General features: G+C 35.7%; 1 non-coding gene across 1 annotated transcript; it reads left to right on the forward strand.

Annotated features, from left to right (window-relative positions):
* The first annotated feature begins 8095 nt into the window (after positions 1-8095).
* TRNAM-CAU (transfer RNA methionine (anticodon CAU)) lies at positions 8096-8167 on the forward strand. Its single transcript has one exon. It is a non-coding gene; the product is annotated as a tRNA-Met (tRNA).
* Positions 8168-8569: the final 402 nt, after the last annotated feature.

Genomic DNA, 8569 nt, shown 5'->3' on the forward strand with positions numbered 1-8569 from the left:
TGTAATAAGTTTTACGAAACGCGCTCGTGTCGCGTCAGACTAGAAATAAAAATGAATTTTGGAGAATTGATTTTTGATTTACCTCCAACAGTGAAGCGAAATGTACGAAAGATTGAGAAAATTCGTGTTAGAATTATTAATCTTACTTTTTCGGTCATATTTAATAATATATATATATATATATATATATATATATATATATATATATATATATATATATATATATATATATATATATATATATATATATATATATATATGTCGTACCTAGTAGCCAGAACTCACTTTTCAGCCTACAATGCAAGGCCCGATTTGCCTAATAAGCCAAGTTTTCATGAATTAATATATTTTCTCTAATTTTTTTCTTATGAAATGATAAAGCAACCCATATCATTATGTAAGAGGTCAATTTTTTTTTATTGGAGTTAAAATTAACGTAGATATATGACCGAACCTAACCAACCCTACCTAACCTAACCTAACCTATCTTTATAGGTTAGGCTTGGTTAGGTAGCCGAAAAAGTTAGGTTAGGTTAGGTAGTCGAAAAGCAATTAAATCATGAAAACTTGGCTTATTAGGCAAATCGGGCCTTGCATAGTAGGCTCAGAAGTGAGTTCTGGCTACTAGGTACGACATATATATATATATATGTCGTACCTAGTAGCCAGAACGCACTTCTCAGCCTACTATGCAAGGCCCAATTTGCCTAATAAGCCAGGTTTTCATGAATTAATGCTTTTTCGACTACCTAACCTACCTAACCTAACCTAACCTAACTTTTTCGGCTACCTAACCTAACCTAACCTATAAAAATTGGTTAGGTTAGGTTAGGTAGGGTTGGTTAGGTTCGGTCATATATCTACGTTAGTTTTAACTCCAATAAAAAAAAATTGGCCTCATACATAATGAAACGGGTAGCTTTATCATTTCATAAGAAAAAAATTTGAGAAAATATATTAATTCAGGAAAACTTGGCTTATTAGGCAAATCTGGCCATGCATAGTAGGCTGAGAAGTGCGTTCTGGCTACTAGGTACGACATATATATATATATATATATATATATATATATATATATATATATATATATATATATATATATATATATGTCGTACCTAGTAGCCAGAACGCACGTCTCAGCCTACTATGCAAGGCCCGATTTGCCTAATAAGCCAAGTTTTCATGAATTAATTCTTTTTCGGCAACCTAACCTACCTAACCTAACCTAACCTAACTTTTTAGGCTACCTAACCTAACCTAACCAATAAAGATAGGTTAGGTTAGGTTAGGTAGGGTTGGTTAGGTTCGGTCATATATCTACGTTAATTTTAACTCCAATAAAAAAAAATTGACCTCATACATAATGAAATGGGTAGCTTTATCATTTCATAAGAAAAAAATTAGAGAAAATATATTAATTCAGGAAAACTTGGCTTATTAGGCAAATCGGGCCTTGCATAGTAGGCTGAGAAGTGTGTTCTGGCTATTAGGTACGACATATATATATATATATATATATATATATATATATATATATATATATATATATATATATATATATATATATATATATATATATATATATATATATATATACAAAGCCAGTGTACAATTCAATTTCTTTCTTTATTATGCACCCCATAACTATCCCGTGGGCGGTGGTGTAAAGGATTACAGAGGCACATAATTGGTTCAGGAACTGAACTCTCTAGTTCGTTTAGCTAAGCAAATAACAATTTTGACGCTAGTTGTGAAATTATTAATGTTGTATACACATGTACACACTCTCATACATACATGGAAATTCCGGGCTGTGACGGGTTCAGAGACTACATAACAGGAACTATAATAACAATGGGTGGACCTAAGATAATAGTGGCAGTCATTTACAACCCTCCCCTAAATGACAGAAGACCTAGACAGGAGTTTGATAGGAACAACATGGCAACCATTAATATAATAGAGAGAGCAGCTTCAGTTGCCTGCAGGAATGGCTCAAGACTCTTAATCATTGGCGATTTCAACCATGGAAAGATAGACTGGGAGAATGGGGACCCACATGGTGGTGCAGATACGTGGAGAGCTAAACTCTTGGAAGTGGAAACAAGGAATTTTCTGAGCCAGCATGTCAAGGAACCCACAAGAGTGAGAGGCAACGATGAACCAGCTAGACTCGACTTGATATTCACCCTGAATGAGTCAGAAATAAGGGAAGTCAAAGTTGAAGCCCCCATAGGAATGAGTGACCACAGTGTACTGACCTTTGAGTACTTGGTGGAGGTAGGAATAACCTATCCAAGGCTGAGATCGGAGGGAAAAAGACTGAATTACCGAAGAAAATATGACGAGATGAGGAACTTCCTCAGGGGAATACCATGGGAAACAGAACTTAGAGACAAGAATGTGCAGGTCATGATGGATTTTGTCACCCAGAAGTGCCAGGAAGCTGCAGACAGGTTTATCCCTGTCCAAAAATCAAATCAAATCAAATGTTTATTTAGGTAAGGTACATACATACAAGAGATTTTACAAAGAGTGATGGATTTATAGATAGGGCTAGTACATACAATGCCTAAAGTTACTATTATGTAAAGCGTTTCGGGCATGAAAAACTTAAATGACTAAAGCTTAATACTAATTGAACATAAAGAATAAAATGAAAACATAGCTGAAAAAGCAGCACAAATACAATTCGGTCGACAAACAGCGTCATTTAAAAAAAAAACAGACATTGGTTGACAATAGAGGGGTAAGGTAGGTTACAGGGAATTTATTAGGTAGTGCTTCGTTTTTATCTAAAACTGGTTGAGAGAGGTACTGTCTTTAACATGGTTGGGAAGATCATTCCACATTCTGGGTCCCTTGATTTGAAGAGCATTTCTAGTTTGATTAAGTCGTACTCTAGGAATATCAAAACTGTATTTATTTCTGGTGTGGTGCTCATGGGTTCTGTTACAACCTTCAATGAATCTTTTGAGGTCAGGATTGGCATTACAGTTCAGCGTTTTATATACGTATAATCTTATTTCTTCGTATCTTATTTAAACTACGTGGAATCTGCAAAAGATCCACTGCTATTAAACATTGTTTTGTGCGCGATGGTAAAATAATAGCTAGGAAGACTGACTCTGGAAAGACTTATGTCATAACCACTGAGGCACACCTCACTTCTTTCCTGGATGACTGTGGGATATCAGCTGAATAACCAGAACATAATTTGTAGTCTCACATACTACCAAAGTGAACTTAAGCTCTGCCTTTCCTTTCCAAAGGTTTTTTTTATTTTATTTTTTGTTTGTCATCTTTGTTGTTGAAATTGCTTGTTTTTTACTCCTAACTATTTGGTCTTAGTTAATCCCCTTGTCACTACACCTAGGGCTTTTTATTACCCTGTTACTTAAAGTAACTTGGTATTTGTTTCTTGTAATCATTTATTGGAATTAATTAATAGTATAATTGTTTATATAAGCATCTACCTGTATCATAGTAAAATCTTCCACATGAATATACTCTCACCGTTTATATTTAACACTTAGATTTATATTTGAGTAAATTTCTAGATAAACTTAGATTTACATGTCATCTTTTTTTTCTCGGAATTATCTATTTGAGCTCACTTTGTTTTCTTAGGTTCATACTAATTATAGGATTTTAATTAACCATTACTAAGCTAATTATCTTCAAGATCATTTTACTTTATGATCATTATTTTTCTTATTATTTTTTATTTTACATTTATAATGTCAATCTCTACTGATTTTTTGTTTTTTATTTTATGTAACTTCTGTGTCCTCCCTGGCTATCTATTGGATCTTTATTTTACTTCTAATTTGTTACTATTTTATTGTATTTGCTTTTATTCTTGTGTTTTGCTTTATCGTGTATCTTGTATCGTGATCCCTCTGCATCTCTATGCACACTGATATTGATCCTGATCAAAATCTTCTGTCTCATATCTACACCAACCAGCACATTGCTCATCATTATTGCAAGTATTTCACAGCACACCAGGCTAAAAACAAACTTCAAAATAGCACCTGTCTATCAGTTTACAACCAAAATGTTAGATCACTTGGTAAACATTTTGACGATATAAATGCATTACTCACAGCACTAGGTACTAACTTATCGTTCATTATTTTAACAGAAACTTGGCTAAATAAAGACTATACCCAACTCTACAACTTAGCTGGTTATAAAGCCATTCATAACTGTAGGCCTAATAAAAAAGGTGGTGGCACAGCTATATATTACCGAGATACATTTATCTGCAACAGTGTTATTAGTGACAGAGATGACTACTGTGAATATACTTTTGCTCAGTTTACAATTAAATCCCTTAAATCCTCTTTGACTATTGGATCCATCTATAGATTTCCCAATACTAACATAGCTTCTTTCTCAGACAACCTAAGGAATCTTATTATAAACAATAATCTCAACAAAAACCACATCATTCTGGGAGGAGACTTTAATATTGACCTGGGTCAACAAAATTGCTCTCAAGTTGACTATTTCCTTAACAGCATGAACTCCTGTATGCTAATCCCCACAATCACCAAACCTACCCGAGTCATTCAAACATCAGCCACTACCTTGGACCACATATGGACAAACATAACAGCTCCCCTTGTATCTGGTATAATCTACGACAGAACAACTGACCACTATCCTACCTTTCTCATAGCGAACATGGACATAACACCACCAAATAGCAAGAAACTTTCATTTAGGCTACACAGTGAATCAGCTTTAGGCAATCTTACAGATGCACTTCACAATATTAACTGGGATTCTGAATTCAATAATACCCAGGATATAAATTCATTAGCTAACCTCTTCCTCTCCAAAACTCTAAGCCTCTACAACCTTCATTGTCCTCTTCTTACCAAGCAAGTAACTGACAAAAGATTAAACAATCCATGGCTCACAAGTGGCATTCTCAACTCAGTCAACAAGAAACACGAATATGAAAAGAAACTTAGGATTGGCCTAGTTACAAAGGAAGTAGCTAAAAGGTACTCATCAATGCTTACCAGTATCATAAGAAAGGCAAAACTTGCATATTATGTGAATAGATTCAATGAAGCAAAAGGCAACATGAAAAGCACTTGGAAAACAATCTCTAGTATCCTAGGAACTAAACAACACTCACATAACCAAATAAAACTCTACAAGGATGGGGATATACCGTCAACTGATTTAGAAATGGCAAATGAATTTAATAGTTTCTTTTCATCGGTTGGTGCTAATCTTGCCAGTAAAATCCCACAGACTCAGACACATATTAACACATATCTCTCAGGCAGCTATCCAAACTCTCTTCTCCTTTCACCAATCAGCCCGGCAGATGTTGTGTCCATCATACTCTCTAAAAACCAAGGCAGGGAACACCAGTGAAATTCCGTTCATTGTATACAAGAGCGCCTCCCATGCCCTTGCCCCACCCATAGCCCTACTGTTCAACAAATCTATAGACTGTCACACCTTCCCTGATATCCTCAAAAAAGCAAGAGTAACGCCAGTCTATAAAGGAGGCAATCCGGCGGACATAAACAATTATAGACCAATATCAAATCTACCCATTCTATCAAAAATATTTGAAAAAAATTATCTACAAACAGCTCTATTCCTACCTCGTAAAATTCGACATACTCAGCCCCTGCCAGTTTGGCTTCTGGTCCCAAAAGAGCACCAACGATGCAATCATTAGTCTCCTTGACGTAATCTACTCAGCCCTTGACAAAAATGAGTTTCCGATTGGACTCTTCATTGACTTAAGAAAAGCCTTTGATACTGTTAATCACAACTACCTCTTACTTAAACTCCAGCGTTATGGAATCCGAGGCCTTGCCCTTGACTACATCCGATCCTATCTTAGTGACAGACACCAATATGTAACCATCAATGATACAACTTCTTCCACTCTACCAATTACCGTTGGAGTGCCACAGGGCCGCATCTTAGGACCTCTTCTATTTCTTATATATATAAACGATCTGCCTAATGTCTCTAATATTCTCAAACCTATATTGTTTGCTGACGATACTACCCTTATCTATTCAAACCTCAACCCACATACACTAAATAATGTTGTGAATAATGAATTAAAAAAAGTCCACTTATGTATGTCAACTAACAAACTAACATTAAACATAGAAAAGACTTACTACATCTTATTTGGAAGCAAATCATCAAATGCAATTCAGCTACAGATAGACAACATTAACATCAGTAATAAAAATGATGGCAAGTTTCTTGGCCTATTCCTAGACAAGAGACTCAACTTCAGCACCCACATTCAACACATAACTAAGAAAGTCTCTAAGACAGTTGGTATACTCTCTAAAATAAGATATTTTGTTCCTAACTCTGCTCTCCTCTCACTCTATTATGCACTAATCTACCCCTATCTTAATTATGGTATCTGTGCATGGGGGTCTACCACTGCAAAACCACCTTAAGCCCATCATCACCGAGCAAAAATCTGCTATCAGAATAATAACTAACTCTGCTTTCAGACAACACTCAGCTCCCTTGTTTAAATCCCTAAACTTGCTAAATACAATACAATACAATACAATACAATTTTATTTAGGTAAGGTACATACATACAATAAATATTTACAAGGAATGTTTCACTTATAGGTATAGCTAGTACATACAATGCCTAAAGCCACTATTACGCAAAGCGTTTCGGGCATGATAAACTTAAATGACAAGCTTGATAATACTTAATACTTAATAATTAAATATTAACTCCCTCCACAAATTCTCTTGTGTCAACTACATCTACAAAACCCTGTTCTTAAATGCAAACCATGCTCTGAAACTCTCCCTGGACAGATGTAATAGGACCCATTATCACCACACCATAAATAAATATCTCTTTGATATCCCCAGGGTCAAACTTAATCAGTGTAAACACTCTATGCAAATTAAGGGACCTAGTCTATGGAACTCACTCCCTAGTGAATTGAAAAGCAGTCAAACTTTTGCCTTATTTAAAAGCAAAACCAAAAAGTACCTAATTTCATCTTCTTAGTTGCCTACACTGACCTTTAAATTTGCTCTGTACCTAGTGTTACCCAATCTCCTATTTTTTATGTATTTAACCCAAACAAACTTTATCATTGTGTTCATTGCTGTCTTCTTTTATGTGCTAGCCATATGCTGTATTGTGCCTACCAATTTTTGTCAACTACCATTCAAGCTGTCATTGCAATCAATCTGAGCTACCTATGTGCTTTAATATACCTAAAATTTTCTTTCCTCTTTTTTTCCTTGCCTTGTAACTGTTATCATTTTTTTATAAATTTTGCAAGTATTGACCTACTTAAAATTTTCTTAGATTTAGGACCTGCTCGAAACGCTGCGCCTACTAGTGGCTTTACAAGATTGTAATTACCATGTTATGTATCCTCACAATCCCATTGTACCTCCTTGTATATGCATAAATAAATAAATAAATAAATAAAAGGCGCCGTTCTATTAGGAGGACGGGTTGAACATCTACATACCGAGTTCTGGCGGCATAACACAACAATTTAGAAAATAATATATAATTATAAACAGCTTCCCAGTCCTTTGGAGCTCATCAACTGTTTAATATGTGTTAAGTCGCCAAAGATTGAGATAACATGTTCGTAAGTACTTGCGTAACTGACTGATGAATCTCGGTCCAGACACTAAATATAATTCTTATGCTTGGAATGTTTACATGCAAGAAGAGTTGCTATAGACCTCAACAAACACGACAGATCAGCCTCCAGGGCTGAGTGGATCCCATACTTATCCTGTAGACCCCATGTATACCTATCCTGTGAGCGTTAGTGCCTCCAATACATGTCCTGTTCATGAGTGGTAGTGAACCCATACCCATCGTGTGCAGCAGTGATCACATACCCATGCTATGATGTATGACATACGCAGCTGGCTGTGCACAGTAGCCATGATGTGCGCATCCCATGCGCAAGATCAGTACGTACTGGTGCGTTACTGCGTAGAAACACTGAGACTTTTATTTATGAAGAAAATATTACCGATTATAATATTTTAAAAGATGTATAAAATGTATCATCCAGTTAATCTCAGCAGCAGAGTGGCGCAGTGGTAGCGTGCTGGGCCCATAACCCAGAGGTCCGTAGATCGAAACTACGCTCTGCTACGAAATTGTTTTAATGTAATAATAATGTTTTTACATTACAAATGTAGGTACATAACAGTGTCTTGCTACCCCCTTCAATATAAGTTATATAATTACAAATTACAGGTTGAGTTAGCTATATGTTAAGAAATAAAGGCACAATAACGAATGTGGGAGATTTGTACCTGAATTTACCTGTCTCTAGTGTCCTCGACGGATAGTGGAAGCCATCGGCTTGTCAAAGATCCCCCCCCTCCCCCCATTGTTCATGAGGACTGTTTCTATTTGGATTTTGAACTGAGGTAATATCTTGGTATTTAACGACTTCGCTAGTTAGACAATTCCATGGGATAACCCTAGTTTATGGTATAGTTCATTTAATATGCACCCCATACCCGTTCTGTGGGCGGTAGTGGAAAGGGT

The sequence above is a fragment of the Procambarus clarkii genome, chromosome 38 (assembly GCF_040958095.1).
Source record: "Procambarus clarkii isolate CNS0578487 chromosome 38, FALCON_Pclarkii_2.0, whole genome shotgun sequence".
Lineage (NCBI taxonomy): Eukaryota > Metazoa > Arthropoda > Malacostraca > Decapoda > Cambaridae > Procambarus > Procambarus clarkii.